Source organism: Sus scrofa, chromosome 4, assembly GCF_000003025.6.
Source record: "Sus scrofa isolate TJ Tabasco breed Duroc chromosome 4, Sscrofa11.1, whole genome shotgun sequence".
Lineage (NCBI taxonomy): Eukaryota > Metazoa > Chordata > Mammalia > Artiodactyla > Suidae > Sus > Sus scrofa.
This window is the reverse complement of record NC_010446.5, coordinates 27373828-27391258: the sequence shown is the minus strand read 5'-3', so window position 1 is coordinate 27391258 and position 17431 is coordinate 27373828.

Here is a 17431-nt window from a genome sequence, read left to right as displayed (position 1 = left end):
TTTTTGTTTAATGTAGTGTATTAAATCAATTGATTTGTGTTTGTTGAACCACCCTTGTGAACTTGGGATAAGTCCCACTTGGTCATGGTGTATGATCTTTGTTATGTGTTATTGGATCCAGTCTGCTAAAATTTTCTTAAGAATTTTTGCATCTAAATTCATCAAAGATATTGGTCTATAATTTTCTTTTTTGGTGTATCTTTGGTATTAGGGTGATGGCTGCATAAAATGTCTTTGGGAGTGTTCCTTCTTCAATCTTTTGGAAAAAGTTTAAGAAGGATGGATATAAGTTCTTCTTTGTATGTTTGTTAGAATGCATTTGTGAAGGCATCTGGTCCTGGACTTTTGTTTGTAGGGAATGTTTTTGTTACATATTCAATTTCATTTCTAGTGATCAGTCTATTCAAATGACATATTTCTTCTTGATTACATTTTGGTTGGCTGTGTGCCTCTAGAAAGTTGTCCATTTCTTCTAGGTTGTCAACATCATTGGCATATAATTGTTCATTGCATTATCTTTTGATTTTTTTTATTTCTGCAACAACATTTTAGATTTCTGCTTGTTCATTTCTTTTTTTTTCTTTTTTTTTTTTTAAACTTTTTAGGTCTGCACCCATGGCATATGGAGGTTCCCAGGCGAGGGGTCGAATCAGAGCTGTAGCTGCCAGCCTTCACCACAGCCATAGCAATGTCAGATCCTTAACCCACTGAGTGAGGCCAGGGATCAGACCTGCATCCTCATTGATGCAAGTCAGATTCGTTTCTGCTGAGCCATGACGGGAATTCCCCTCTGCTTTTCCATTTTTTATTTTTTTTTGCCTGGATCCTCTCTCCCTTCTGGATGAGTCTGGCCTGAGGTTTGTCAATTTTGTTTACCCTTCCAAAGAACCAGCTCTTGGTTTTATTTATTTTTTCCTATTGATTTTCTCTCTCTCTTTTTTTCCTTTCTACAGCCACACCTGCAGCATATGCAATTTCTCAGGGTGGGGTAAAATTGGAGCTGCAGCTGCTGGACTATGCCATAGCCACAGCAACACTGGATCTGAACTGCATCTGCAACCTATGCCACAGCTTGCAACATCACTGGATCCTTAACTCATTGAGTGAGGCCATGGATCAAACCCACATCCTCATGGATATTATGTAGGGTTCTAACCCTCTGAGCCACAACAGGAATTCCAGATTTTTTTCTATTGATTTTTTTAATCTTTATTTTGTATATTTCCTCTCTGATCTTTATGATTTCCCTCCATCTGCTGACTTTGGGTACTGTTCATTCTCTAAATCTTTTATGTTGTAGGTTAAGCTGTTGATTTGAGATTTTTCTTATTTGTTGAGGGAGGCCTATATTGCTATGAACTTCCCTCTAAGAACTTCTTTTTTGTCATTCCATAGATTTTGTATGATTATATTTTCAATTTTATCTCACATTTTTTTTTTATTTTCCTTTTTGATTTCCTCATTGACCCATTGCTTTTATTTATTTATTTATTTTTTATCTTTTGTCTTTTTAGGGCCACACCTGCACCATATGAAGGTTCCCAGGCTAGGGGTCTAATCAGAGCTGTAGCTGCCGGCCTACGCCATAGCCACAGCAACGCTAGATCCAAGCTGTGTCTGCAACCTACACCACAGCTCACAGCAACACCAGGTCCTTAACCCATTGAGCAAGGCCAGGGATCGAACCCGCAACTTCATGGTTCCTAGTCAGATTTGTTTCTGCTGTGCTGTGATGGGAACTTGCCCATTGGTTTTATAGTAGCATGTTGTTTAGTCTCTTTAGTTTTATAGTAGCTAGTTGTTTTTTTCTCATTTCCCACCCCACCCCACCCCATTGTAGATTTCCAGTTTAATGCCATTGTGGTCAGAGAAGATGATTGAAATCATTTTTATACTCTTAAATTTGTTGAGGTTAGTTGTCTGCCCCAGGACGTGGGCAGTGCCAAAGAATGTTCCATGGGCACTTGAAAAGAATGTATATTCTGGTTTTTCAAATTATAATGTCCTGAAAATATCAATTAAGTCTAACTTTTCTATTATGTCATTTAGGATCTCTCTTGCCTTATTGATTTTCTGTCTAGAGGATCTCTCCATGGATGTGAGTGGAGTGTTAATATCTCCTATGGTAGTCTCATCAATCTATCCTTTTGTGTCTGTTAGTATTTATGTATTTAGGTGGTCCTACATTTGGGGCATGTATGTTGACAAGTGTAACATCCTCTTATCATTAAATAGTATCCTTCTTTATCTTTCTTTGTGGCCTTTGTTTTAGAGTCTACTTTGATATGAATATTGCACCTCCTGCTTTATTGTTTTCTCGTCCGCTGTCCTTATTGGGAGATTTCCATTCTGTCTTCCAAGTCACTTATTCATGCTTCTACATTATTCATTCTGCTGTTCAGTGTCTTTATCTCCTCAGATTTTGTCTCTGCAAATGAATTTTTTTATTGTTCTTAGGTCCTCCGTATAGTTTATAGTTCCTTTTAAAAGTAATTTGTATTACTGTCCATAGCTCTTCTTAATTCCTTCAGTATTTTCATTACTTCCTATTTGAGCTCAGTGTCTGTTAGACTGCAGAGGTCTGTTTCTTTGTTTGCTCCTTCAGGGGCATTCTTCAGTTCTTTTAACCGGGAATGGTCCTGTGATTTTTCATTTTGTTTATATTTTTCTTACTCTGTGAATTTAGGGAAAACCATTATCTACTATAGTCTTGGAGGGCTGTTTATATGTGGGAGTATCCCTGGTTGTGTGGGTTTACTATTTTTTTGGCAAGAGGGTTGCTTTTGGTTTAGATGCTTGCTGCTTCTTTTCTCAGTGTGTGCAAGCTGTTATCCCCCTGATAGGGGTGTGCAAATGCATGGCTTGTATGTGCTTCCAGGGAGGTGGGGGCAATGGGCAGTTCTTACAGGCCACACCTGGTCGCCAGGCCCTTGGTAGTGGCAGTGACCCATGGTAAGGCAGGGGCTGCAGGCTGTACCTGGTTGCAGGGCCATCGGTGGTGGCAGTGACACCCATAGAGGTGAGGCTGGTGCCCGAGGCCCTTGGCAGGGGCAATACCAGAGCATGTACATTCCCAGGGAGGCAATGGGAAGTTCTCCGTCGTAGCGCCCTCCTTGGATGTGACCTCTTGTGTGTCTTGGGTGGCAGGTGGTACTTAGACACAAGACCCTCAGTGGTAGTGGACAGTCCTTTCTTCTGGAGTCTGAGATTCCTGTGGTGGTTTGCATCTGCCCCTGTAGTCCATGCAAGAGGTGCCTTGCCACTGCCACCTGAGGGCCTGCACATGAGCAGAGACAGAAGTTCCTATGGCAGTCCCACCCCCACTGTGGTGCACTATTCCCTAGCCCTCTCAGGCTGTTTGCCTCTCCCTGGACCTGACTTTGTATCCCAAGTCTCAGTGCCAAGCCCCCACTGGATGTGCCCGGCAGTGGTACCAATCACCTGTGCAGCTCTCTCTCTGCTTTGCCCTCCTCAGACCAGCTGTTGTACTCTTATCTGAGGCTTCAAGTCTCCCCTTCCAACCTGGCTGATCTCCTGTCAGTTAGGTGGCCTCCCAGTGTGTGATCCCTTTCCTTTTTCACAGCTCCCTCTCAGGAGGGCTAATCCCATCCCAACTCATGTTTTCACCTTTCTCTCTCTCTTTGCCCCTTTCGTTTTACCCAGTTATGTGGAGGGTTGTTTTTGTTTTTGTTTTTGTTTTGATGTGTCTGTGGGAGAATGCGAGCTCCACACCCTACTCCTCTGCTATCTTCACAGATTTTTTTTTAAATAGTAAATATACAGCAGCACACGATCCTTGTGTGAGTTGAATCTGTGGATGGGAACCACTAATAGAGGAAACACAGATGTGAAGAGCCAACTCTAATTACACGTAGATTTTTGACACCTCTGAGGGTGGGTGCCCCAACCTCTGTGATGTTCAAGTATCAACTGTATTTTGAAATTGAATCTTGTGAGTTCCTCTTCACTAAGACATCATCTGTGAGGCTTAGGATGAGGATGTGTACTTCCAAAGGATATTTCAGTTGGTGTCTTGGCAAGGCTGTTACCCGCCTGGTAACTTTTTATGTTAACTTCCTAGCATTGGAGGTTCTGGACAACACAGACAGGGAGGATTCAATGTGAAACATACCTCAGAATAGATTTGTGTTTTGAGTCCCTAGGGGAGACTCTTTCTCCTACTTAGAGCCAAATTCAATAAGAAAACTATCTTTATATCTCCTTTTTCCTGGTCTGTCCTAGTCTGCCCTGTAGCATGTGGAATTTCCCAGGTTAGGGATTGAACCATCACCACAGCAGTGACACAAGCAGCTGAAGTGAAACGGTGAATTCTTAACTTGCTGAGCCACAGGAGAACTCCCTTCCTAGTCTATCCTTTTGCTAAAAGTACAAATTTTTGACAGCTCAATCCTTATATGGAAGTCATAGTTCTAGTTCCCCATTTAGCCCTGCTGCCCTGTTTCTACTCTGTTTAAACCAAAGCCTTTGTTTTATTTTTAAGACTGACAAAGAAAGAAAGAAAGACAAATGGCCCCTGAATAATCTAGACTTCAGGACTACTTACCCTTCAGTTTTTCACTTTTCTCTTTGGTTTTGAGGTCCATAGGTATAGTAGAAGAATTACATAAGAAATGTTTAAATGCTTTGATGATCAGCTATCAAATACCTCATTTAATAGCTGATGACCATAAGAAACAGAACAGCTGGGTTTTACTGACTTGAGCCACATACAGATGTCTACATGAATAGGAAGTAATCTGGAAGTTATTGATAATATTAATTAACAACATTTATAAAGTTTTTGGCACAAAATGCATACTCAAAATAGTCCCTTTCCCCATCTGTTATCATCTTTTCCATCACCCAAAACTATGTTTATGAGCAGCTACAGTAAAGCAAAGACTAGAATTCAGGAGTGCTACCCTAGTCCAGTCCTCTTTGTCAGATTGGTCATGTGATAAAGGATAAGTTTTCTTTCTTTTTCCTAGTATATTTCTAGCCTTCAAAGAAATCAGAAGTGGAGGTTTGAATTCATTAATATAGAATTTATCCCAGATCCTCTTAGGCAGCTAGACTAGTTTGAATGAGAACTAATCAATTTTGTGATACCGGAGAATAGCTGTAATTTAGAAATATATTTCTAAATATAGGAGGGAGAGAGAGGGAGGGGCAACACAAGTGTGGGAGAGTGGTAGGCACAAACTACTGGGTGTAAGACAGGGTCAAGGTTGTATGGTACAACATGGGGAATATAGCCAATATTTCGCAATAACTGTAAATGGAAAGTAACCTTTAAAAATTGCGTAAAAATTAAAAAGAAATTTTGAAGAAATACATGTATCTAAATGGAATGTAAATTTTCCTTCATCTTGTATTTGAGAATTTGACATATTGAACTTGTGGCAATAAGATTTAATAGCAAAGATGTAATATGTTTTTGCAGGTGTCTAAATGTTATTCTGTAGTGTACACAAATTAGTAGTATATAAAATGTGGTATAGAAAGAGCATTATATAAGCCTTTTTTTAATTTTCTTATTTAGAAGTCTCACTTGTCCTGGCTGAACAAGCTGCAACTTTAAGATATAGTTGAATTATATGATTAGATTCTCTTTTTAATTGCTCTATGACAGACTTCACAGAACCATGTCAAATTTGAAAGAAGAATTACAAAAGAGAGTTTCACCTGGGTTGTACCTGCCACAAAGAGAACTGTTGAAACATGGATAATGGGCGTGTGCTCTGGGTTTCTTTGATTTAATTGCCGGAGGTCTCCTCTGTACTAATACATCTGGCTAAAGTTTTCAACTTTCAAGAGAAAGTTGCTAGACCATAGAGCTATTTAATAAAAACCTTTCTGACTGACTTTCAAGATACTCAACCTCCCCAAAGACAGGAAAACTTACTTTGCAAGAAAAAAAAAAAATAGGTTAATTGATCTTCATGTGAAACTTTCTAGATGACTAGATAGATATTAACCTTTCTGAAAATTCAGAGTTAAATCTTCTGTGCTTGAAATGTGTTACTTATATTATAAAGCTAAACTTCTGCTAAATGAACTAAATGCTATGAAGTACAAATAAAGAGATGAGTATTTTACCATCGACTTCATTAACACAATTTATTAAAGGTCCTGGCCATGATACAGGGAGCACTAACAGGGAATTTCAAGGAAGAAAACAGTTCTGTCCAACTAGGTTTATAGTCCTAGGAAGGACCTTCAGAAGGCCTGAGAAAGATGAGCTAACTTACTGAGCCAAGGGAATTTAAAAGGAAATAATCACCCTGTTTTCAGTGTAATTGGTCCCTTTGAGGCCAGCTTTGCCTGAAGCAGATATAATTTTTAAAAAAGCAGACAACCCAGTTGGGTTCTTCTTTAAATGATCTGAGGGGAAGCATGGGCCAAAGATTGGAAGCACATCCCTTGGAGCTTTTCCTGTCTTTGAGGCAGGATCTCTGTTTAGCTCAAGGGATATCTCGGACTCTTCTTGAATTTTTTATTTTTATATTTTACTACTTTCATGAGTTTGCTGAGTCCAGGTGTATAAATATCTGACTAGTAACGTTCAATCCTCATGCTTCATCATTAATGCGGATAAGAAATTCAAATATGCACACAATATTGTATCTATCTATGTTCATCTACACATCTATTGATTCAATAGAAAGAAATTAGTCACTGTAAGTTGCTGATTAGAACCATAAGACATTTCTGAAATAAAACTATTTCTTTCTTCACAGAAAATCATGAAAATAAAACAAATATTTATTAAGCACCTATCTAATATAGAGCAATTGCCAAATAATATTAAGGATACAAACATGAAGGCATGGACCACAGCTGTGAAGCCCTGGCAATATAGTAACAGACACAAAATAACTACAATCCATGGAAGATTTTTTTTTTGGCCATGCCTGTGGCATGCAGAAGTTCTGGGGCCAGAGATTGAACCTGGGCCACAGCAGCGATCCCAGTTGCTGTGGTGACAATGCCAGATCCTTAACCCACTGAGCAACCAGAGAATTCCCATGGCAGAAATTGAATTGATGAGTGCCACAGAAAGGGAAAAGAAAAGTTCTGTACTACTTTAGAATGGTGTTTCTTAAACTTTGATGGGACCTCCGTAATTAGGCAATTCATATTCTGTCTCTTCTAGAATGGAACTAGAATTTACAATCTTAATTAATTCTCCATGTGATTGTAATGGATTGGTCTGAAGTCCACACTTTGAGAAACATCTCAATTGTGTAAATGTTATTTATGGCTGAGGGTGATGAGAAAAAATAGTCTTCATGAAGCATGTAGAACATTTGTTAGCCCTCAAAGATATACTTTTGACAGAATAGAGAGAGAAGATTGTCCATGTGATAGAAATAGTATAAAAAAATGGACGGAGGAGTTATTCTTAAGATTGACATCTGAAACAGATAGACACTGCAGGAGAACTGCGGAAAAGCAGATTTGTATGGACTTTCAGAGTCTGCCAATAATCAGGATTCTCAAGTGCCCAATGAAACATGGCTATTCTGATTTCTTTTGTTAACTCAATTTCTGTTTTTGAAAAAGAGCTGGTGGGAGAGGTCAGGGGTGGGGGTGATGGCAATAATAATAATTTAATGAAGGCATAGCCTGCTTGAGTCATTTGTTACCCAAGTGAATAAGAAAACTGTTAATATCTCACTGTCTTTGCAACCATGTTTGTGAGATGGGGATGGTATCCTACCTGCAGTTGTTTGTCCTCCTTATTAGGCAGCATAGGATTTTTCTTGGTCAGGCAGCCTATCCGCAAAAACTGCTCATTTGCTTGTCTTTCATTCAAAGCACAGGAACTGTTCTTGCACCGAATTGTTTATGCCCTAAAAGGAAGCATAGCACATCTATGTAATAAGGTTACATTATTAATAAGTAAACATTTACAAGTTCACAAATAAGTTAACATTTACAAGTCTGTCTCTTTAGAATCATGTAAATATCTAGCTACACTATACTCTGTTCTTGCTATGATGCATTTTCCTTCCATTCTAATCCATTTTCAAATTCCACTGTTCCTGTTTCTTCAAACAGTGATGCTTTGGTTACTTCAGTATTTCTGAGACCTGGTCATGTTAACTCTTTACATTTATAAAGGGGATTCTAACTTTATGCCTAAAACCTCTCTTGGTTTCACTCTATTGGCTTAGAGAGAAAAGTGTTAATAGTTCTTTTTTCCTATTACTTCACATTTCTGACCCCACTAATGGCCCTTAGCATCTGTGCTGGATATTTTCCATTTACTCCTCCAGATTCACTCTCCTAATATGTTTTCTGTGTCCTAGATTATAGATTGCAGCACCTAGGCTTTCTTGTCCTTTGGTTTGGACTTGCCCTTGTAATGGATCAGAGTACATCTCACTGAACGTCCTCAGTGGAGCAAAGCTTATATAAGTCAAAGAGATAGTGCAATATACATTTTTAGGGGGAAAAAAAAAGCAGATTGCTAACGCTGTTGTTTTTTGTTTGGCGCCATCTGGGAGCTCTTTTTCCTCAGCCTTCCTTCCATCCCTCATGATTTTGTTCTGTTAGTAGTACATTAAGGAGCTCGAGCTTGTCCTAACATAAGAGAGCTTCTTAACTTTAGAAGGTACAACAGATGATTCCTAAGAAAAAAGGAGTGTTGCTGAAGCATCTTGGGATAATTCTCATCTGATTTTTTAAGATTCATCTTTTCATGCCTGAGTGGAAAACGTCAGTGTATGGAGCTAGCTTGAAGGGCAAATTTGTGTTACCTGCACAATTACTGTACAGGGTAATCTCAATGCCTCATACTGCTAACTGAATGGCACTCTTATTCACTAGACTATATTCTGTATGAGAATCTCTGCTAATACAACATTCTAAATAGCTTTTCCTAATCCATCATAATTGATACTCAAGATAAAGCATTCTTTTTTTTTTTTTTTTTGTATCCCTTCTAAGAATAGAGGGATTACAAAAAGCTCCCAAATAGCATCCATAATGACATTTAGCTCACCAGGGAAAGATGACTATATGTGCATTTGGAGCTTTCCTCCTAACAAGTAACAGAATTTTCTTTTTCTACAATTTTGGGAAAATATTGGGTTAAGTTAAACAGCCTAAGCAGTCATCTTAGAGCTTTGCATATGCTAATCTAAACTGCTCATCTTCAACATATGAGAGAAGTCTATAGTTTGAATTAATCAGATTTATTTTGGTTATAAGTGAGGGACTCCAGCTGGAATGAGTTTAAGGGGGGAAAGATAATTTATGGAGATGACTACAAAAATAAATGGCAAAGACAAGTCGTGGTTCAAAACAGACATGGAACCAAGGAGAGGGATACTGTAAGGATATTTTCCAATCTTATTTCTGCTTCTATCAGTTTCATTCTTTACTTTTTTAGAGTGTTTTTTCCTCAATGACATGAAACATTCCACTAACATTTCCAAATTAGTATTTCAGGGTTTTTCCAACAAAGAGTGATTGTCTTTTTAAACATTTTTTTTCCCATTAAAACAATAAAAGCTAGGGAGGATATAATTGCTTAGTTTGGGACATGCCCTGGGAGTGGAATATTATAACTGGTGAGCCCCTAGATGCATATGGTTTAAACTTAGGAATGAAGAACTGAAAGTAGGAAAACAAAATGCCCTTGCAAAGAGCAAATGTTACTGGGTATTCAAAATAACAGATGATCATTACAAAGCATTTTCCATGTTGATTCGATCATTGAAAACTTTTATTGCACAGAAAATACCAAAAGGACCTCCAGTCTGCTAAATATTCTTCAGAAAGTACCGGTTCATTTTAAAGATAGATCTCAGAGTATTTAAATGATGGCATATGGCTTCTAGAGAAATCAGATATTCAAAAATTCTGGCCATATTCAATACAGCTAACATTAGCTAAACAAAATAGTACTTTCCCATAATTCGTTTAAATTTTTACTACCTCTAGTCATTTTTTAAAAAATATTTTCGGTGATTATCACTTTCTTTCTACACATCCATATTCTGTCCAACCTTTTGGCCATGTTCAAGTTGCTCTGATTGTGGGAAACTAGCTTCCTACTGAATGCTTATGTCTTTAAGCTTTTATACAATATTTTCACAATTATTTGACTAAATTTGCAAGTACTACAAAGTGTTATTTCTGTGTGTGTGTGTGTGTGTGTGTATACATGGACTGGATGTATGTTTGTATGAAGGCATAGATATGCAAAGGTACGTATATGGGAGGGGTTCTATATCCATAAATCAAGGGTGTATAATTTAATCAGCAAGTTATGTCATGGATCATATAGAAACAGGAGGAGTTACAGGAAAGAGCCTGGGGGTGTATGGAAGTTGTATTATGAGCTCTTGTTACTGATGAGATTGTGTTGTTTTGGTGACTACATCCATGTTCTATGGTAGATGATCAGTCCTGGAAGAAAAAAATAAGTAATTTTTCCTCATTAGTTATTTATGCCTTATTTTTCAGGGAATTTGGATGTTAGTTCCCTAAATAGTGGTGCTTGAATTGCAAACAATGTTTTCCATTGGTGATTCCAAAATAAGATTCAAACCAAAGCTATGCAAATAAATACATATTATTTGATACTTAAGAGTGTATCATTTATAATCAAAAGGGAATCCACTATATTAGCAACTTAGATAAAACACAGCTTAATTCCATTTAAGTCCAGAAGCAAACAATCCTGACGAGGCACAAATGTTCCAGATTCAAGAAGCATTCGTTCTCTTTCCACTCAGTAATTACTTGCATAAGATCTATTTTCATGGTACAAACTGACTTTTAGGCAGCAAAGTTGAGGAAAGGGTCAAGATAAAGAAGAAAAAGCTATGTATTATGTATCTTTTGAAAGTGTTCTCAAAAGCTGTTACCCAACACTTCCATGTGAGTCCTTCTGGTCACAGTGTAATCCCACATTGTTGTCATTGACTGTCTTTATTTTTAGTTAATAGTCTAAATGGCACCCTATGCAAGATCTAGAATATTCACAGTAAATTTAAGTTATTAAGTTTTAAGTATTCTAGATGTTTTTCTTTCCTCCCAGATGAATTGAGATATAAGTCTATTAAAAAAAAAGAGAGAGAAAGGGAGTTCCTGTCGTGGCACAGGGGAAACGAATTGACTAAGGAAACATGAGGTTGCGGGTTCGATCCCTGGCCTTGCTCAGTGGGTTAAAGACATGGCATTGCCGTGAGCTGTGGTGTAGGTTGCAGACTCGGCTCAGATCTGGCATTGCTGTGGCTCTGGCGAAGGCCAGTAGCAACAGCTCCGATTAGACCCCTAGCCTGGGAACCTCCATATGGCACAGGTGCAGCCCTGAAAGGACAAAAAAAAAAAAAAAAAGAAAGAAAGGGAAAAATATCTAGGAGGCTATATACACTAAAATTCTAACAGTACATTATTTCTGATTAAGGTTTTAAATGTTGTAGTTCCCCTTTATTTGTTTACTCCTTTAGTATTTGTAATTTGTCTCCAATTCTATATCATTCATATAATATAATAAAAGTCCAAACCACAAAAAAGAACTTTTTCTCTGCTAAAGATATTGGGAGAGCAGATACCTCTGACACAAAGCACTTGAAAACTGATAGTTTAATATTCACATGTTGTAAAAATAAATATAGTTACATTGTATTAGTTGTGAGAAACACTGTATGACCTAGTAAATAGAAGCAAATGCTATTTATTTCAAATGATGATCTTGTAATAGCAAATCCAATGTAAGTGACAAAGTCAGAGACTAAAATATCCAAAATAATATATTATTAAAAGAGCACTAAACTAAAAACGAATATGGCTTGGCTTTAAATTTAAAGAGGTAAAAGATAAGGAAAGTAATAACATAAACTTCATTCTGCATCTTTACATTCCATTTTTTAATGTTTTAAACTTTGTATAAAACATGTTTCATCCTTCAGGCTGAATCTTGAGCAATTAACAATTCACTAAACATTTATTTCTTAAAAAGCTGTCCGTAGCTATTGATGGAGTATAGGTTCAAAGTAAGTAATAATAAGGTGAAGTTTAAAACTTTAGAAAGAAGGAAAAAAATGACTTAAACAAGAAACTCCCATATTTAGCTGATACAACTGATATTCCTGATATATCTTTAGCAGATAAGTAATCAAATTCCACATACTGTATTACTGATGAGCCTAAGGATCACCATAACCCCTCAAAACAAATTGACTGTGATCGCAGGGATACATATTATAACCACGATTGCAATTTAGTATCAATCAGGTGATACCAGATCTATAAAAATAATATGACTTTGGGGGGTGGAATGCAAAGAATTAGAGGCTGTCAATATTTTCCAGGGAAAAGAGATACTCAATTTAACAGACAAGAATAGGGTTACTGAGGTGGTACTTTCTATCTGGGAAGTGGAAGAATAGTTTCCAAAATTACTTATCTTAGTTTACTTTTGGGCCATAATCCAAACTGTAGATTTGTAATTTGGTGTCCTAAACACTTTCATTTCAATCAGTGATTTTCTTGATAAACGATTGATCATTTGTACAAATAGTTTTCAAAATCTATTCATTACAGTCCAGTAATTCCTTGAGTGAACAAATTTGTGTGTCTTGACCTTCATTACTAAGATTAAGCCCCAGACCATGGTGAATTTACCAAGGTAAAGTTATGCAGTGATGCTTCTCCAAAGCTGGCCAGCTGGCTTTATTCTGGTGATAACTATCTGCACCTCTAAATCACTCTCCAAATTTCAACATATTGTCACCTCCAGGGTTGCTAATGCCAACTTTGTAACTAAGTATATTTGTTTTTACATCATATATGTGAGATGACCAAGGTAGTTATCTGCAATAGAGCCAAAAAATGGCATTTGTAGATCAATTCATTGGATATAGAAAAAATATCTAATTTGGATACTTGGAAGTAACTTGGGTCAGTGAATGATGAGCTAATTTGAAAGTCATACAGTGTATTTTGTGATAGTAGTTTTACCAGTCTTTTTTCTATGTAATTCAATATAAAATAGCTTATTAATTATTCTGATAATTTCATATGTCAGCATTCATATTAATCTTCAAATACATGAGTTGTTAATAAAGTCAGTGTATTCTAGGGAATGTCTGTACAATGGAAAGTTTCTTATTTTCCTTCTGATTATACACTCTTCTTTCCTAAATTAGAATGTAGACCTTCTTGGCTTTCCTATGAAGATTCCTCCCAGATTCAGAATAAGTGGGTATAACCTTAAAATTCTTTGTCCCTTACTATTCCTCATATCAAATGCCAATGACAATGCCAGTAAACTTTTTTCTTCTCTTTTTACAAGTGGATTGATTTATAATGGATGTTTAAGGTAGCTTTGTACTTATTAATCTTTTTTATATGTGTAATTATTTTTAAAGAACTCTCCTTTTCCTTCTTAAAGTAGCCATATGACAGAAATCTGGTGAATCTTAGAAATCAGGTGAATTAAAATTAATTGAGTTCTGGGACCTAGAGGATTTAGGACATGGATTGAATGACTGAAGGCATATCTAGGTAGTAATGTGTGACTTGCATTACGGTTCTGAGGGTTGAAAAATGGGAGCCCATGTAAATTCAATATGTGAGGAATGAAGAAGGGAAGAGAATAAAAAAATGCCAAATCTATTCTAGAAGTGAGAAAAACATGAAAGAGATTGAGAAATCTTGTTGTAAATTGTAGGAATTGACAAATCATAAATTAGTACTATATATATATATATATATATATATATATATATATTTTTTTTTTTTTTGTCTTTTTGACATTTCTAGGGCCGCTTCCGTGGCATATGGAGGTTCCCAGGCTAGGGGTTGAATCGGAGCTGTAGCCACCGGCCTGTGCCAGAGCCACAGCAACGCAGGATCCGAGCCACGTCTGTGACCTACATCACAGCTCATGGCAACGCCGGATCCTTAACCCCCTGAGCAAGGCCGGGGATCGAACCTGCAACCTCATGGTTCCTAGTCAGATTCATTAACCACTGTGCCACGACGGGAACTCCAAATTAATACAATATAAATGTTCAAACAATTCTGGCTATAGCTTACATTAAAAACTAATGTGTAGTTATGCTGCAAGTTATGCTGTACAGTAGAAAAAAAATAATGTATTGGAGAAATAAAAAAAAATACTGTGTAATTTAAATGCTTGAGACTGCTAGCCGCAAATTCTGAAAACATTCTGTTTTTTACTTGAGAAGAGGGTAACAACAAAAAAACCCATCTCTTCCATACAGGTAGGATACTTGTGTGTACAAGGGCAGTAAGAACATAGCTGTATAAAATTGGGATATCTTCCCATGAAGCAGACATGAAATTTTCTCTGATAAAAAGTTTATAATTTTTAAAAGTGAGCATTACTGTTCTTTTTCACTGTTGCAAATTTACCTAAGTCCTTTTACCCATTCAGCAAATGTCAGGGATCTTTTGATAAATATTCATAATCTTGGAGTTCAGAGGGAGCTGGAAACTATATTTCTTTTCCTTCATATCCTTAGTACCAGGTGCTAGGTATCAAAGAAGGCAAACATTGCTTAATGTACAAATGTTAATAGCAAGAAAACTCAAAAAAATCATGTGACCTATTTTGTAGCATGGACAATACCTTTCCCTTCCTTAAACTTTTTCACTGGTAATTTGAATGAAAACTTGACTCTAAGGTAGACTTGTGGATATTTTAAGGACTAAACTGGCCAGTCTTATAGTGAGGTCAAGTATATTCCCTGTGACTGTGGATACAGGAAATATTAGTCTGAAGTTACTACAATAGTACTGATGATAGACATAAATCAAAATGGCACATAAAAAAAGCTCAATGATGTTTATTTAGGTCATATTTTTGCATGTTTGCAGGTTGGGGTGAGGGGTTTGGCTGATCTACTCTGGGCTTTGCTAGGTTTGCCTGCTTTAAGCTATGGCTCCAGTTAGGCTTGGATCTTTGCTAGGCTATAATTTGGTTTGGGGATCAAGCGAATGGAGACCTGCAAACCTGGGGGAAACTCATGGGAATAGTAGAGATAGATGAGGGTAAGACCCACTGCACAGTGCTTTTTTTTTTTTTTTTTTTTTAAGCCTTTGCTTATTTCACTCACTAACATTCCATTGGCTAAAGAAAGTCATGTTATATATATGCATCCACATCAAAGGATGTGAATATAGGGAAAGATGAAAGATTGGGGCCATTAAAACAAACTAGCACAAGGACAAACAATTTATACAACTCTAGTTGCACACCTCACTTGCCAAATTCTTCAACCTAATCTTAAAATGAGACCTATACATATATCCTAATCAAACACCTTTTTTTCTTTTTCTTTTTTTTTTTTACTTTTTTAGGGCTGCACTTGCGGCTTATGGAACTTTGTGAGCTAGGGGTCGAATTGGAGCTACAGCTGCCAGCCTGGGCCACAACCACAGCAACACAGGATCCGAGCCGCATCTGCAACCTATACCACAGTTCACAGCAACGCCAGATCCTTAACCCATTGAGCAAGGCCAGGGATGGAACCCGCATCCTCATGGATCCTAGTCAGGTTCATTAACCACTGAGCCACAAAGGGAACTCCCTCAAACACTTTTCTTAAACATCACTATTTTACCAATAAAAATGTTGCTTTTAATATCCTCTTGCGAATTAGCAAACACTCCGGGGTAGATATCTACAATAACTGAAATTTTAGGTAATACTGTTTAGAGTATTGATTCCTACTTAAAGTACTTCAAGTGCTATCGAAATACTCCTAGTGAGGTAGACACACATGCATCATCACATCACTATCTTGTATTATCACACAGGCAATTAGGAGAGATCCAAGTCTTTTAATAAAGTGATAGCTCCTGGCTTTTGTAGAGCAATCTCATCTATGTTCTGAAAAACTGGCCCCTCAGATTTTAAATTACATATGCTGGGTGGAAGAGAATTTATGGCTTTTCAAATAACTTCAAATAATGTGGATTGAGCAGAATTTGAGACTTCAGCTCACTGGTACCTGAAATTCCTCACCAAAAAGAGGTCACTCTCTTTTTTACCTCACTTGCCTTGAATACCTGATGTCATCTATTCTGAAGTATGAACATTCTGACCCATTATTGACTGATTAGAACTAGCCTAGAAACAGCTAGAAAGTTTAAAAATAAAAACCCACAAAAAAACCCACTGGTAGTGTCAGAGCTACATAAAATTTCTTTTAATAAGGAATTCACCCTTGAGGGAAACACTTACTATCCTGGCCAGTTAGCTGGAGATTGAAAAGGAGAGGAGAGCAAGCTCTCAAAAATGAGTGGCAATTCTTGACTGTAATCATCAAGAAGGAGAAAACAGAGTAAGCTGAAAAATATTCACAAGAAAATTGCTCTCCTGATGTTTCCCAGTGCTGGAATGGGAGGCCAAACAGGCAGCCATGCAAGGAAAGTTAATTGCCTACGAATCTTGTAACAAAAGAATAAACCAGAGGGAAATAATTGAATTGGAATCCGAATATAAATTTTCAGAAAAGAAATTAGTGAACAATAACAAAATCAAACACAGGGAAAAAAAAAACCTATAAAAATACTATTAATATGATAGGAGACATTTGAAATGTTTCTAAATGTAAATTAAAAAAAACAAACAAAAACAACTATGCCTGTAAGTTATAAAACTATGCTTGTAGTAATACATTTTCCAGTGGCCAAAATGAGGCTAATGTTATTTCAACAAAAAATATGATTGACAAAGTGTCTATTGAAATCTATGGAGAGAAGGTATGAGTCACAAAATATTAGAACTTCTTTGAAGAGAGAGATCTGGCAATCATTATTTGAAGTATTAAAAAATAAAACTGTAATAATTTTGGATAGTAAAGAAATCATTACAATGTATCTATAAAGAAAAATATGCTAAAATTTTAAATAGAATATCTAAGAGATCATTCATGTTCATGAGCCTTTTTCAAAATCTCTACAAATTAGTAATGAAATATTAAGTCTATTTATTGTTGCATATTTCTTTTTTCTTTGAAAACATGTTGAAATTCTCTTCCTCTCATCTAAAAAAAATAGAAATGAGTGATTATTGGTAAGCTAATAATATTCTTATTTATAAAAATAAATTTTAAGATGCAAAAAGTGTTATTTCCCATCATTTCAAAGGTCAAAACCTTTAATAAAATAAATATACTGGCTTTATGTGTGTGGGGGCAAAGCCTCATGAAATCTCTGTACTTTCCACTCAATTCTGTTGTGACTCTAAATCTACTTTAAAAAGTAAAGTATGTATATATGTCTTTGTGTGTATACATTTAATGAAATAACTATGGAGGTACCTTAGAAAACTATACATAGAACTACCATATGACCCAGCAACCCCACTCTTGGGCATATATCCGGATAAAATTGTCCCTAAAAAAGACACATGCACCCATGTGTTCATTGCAGCTCT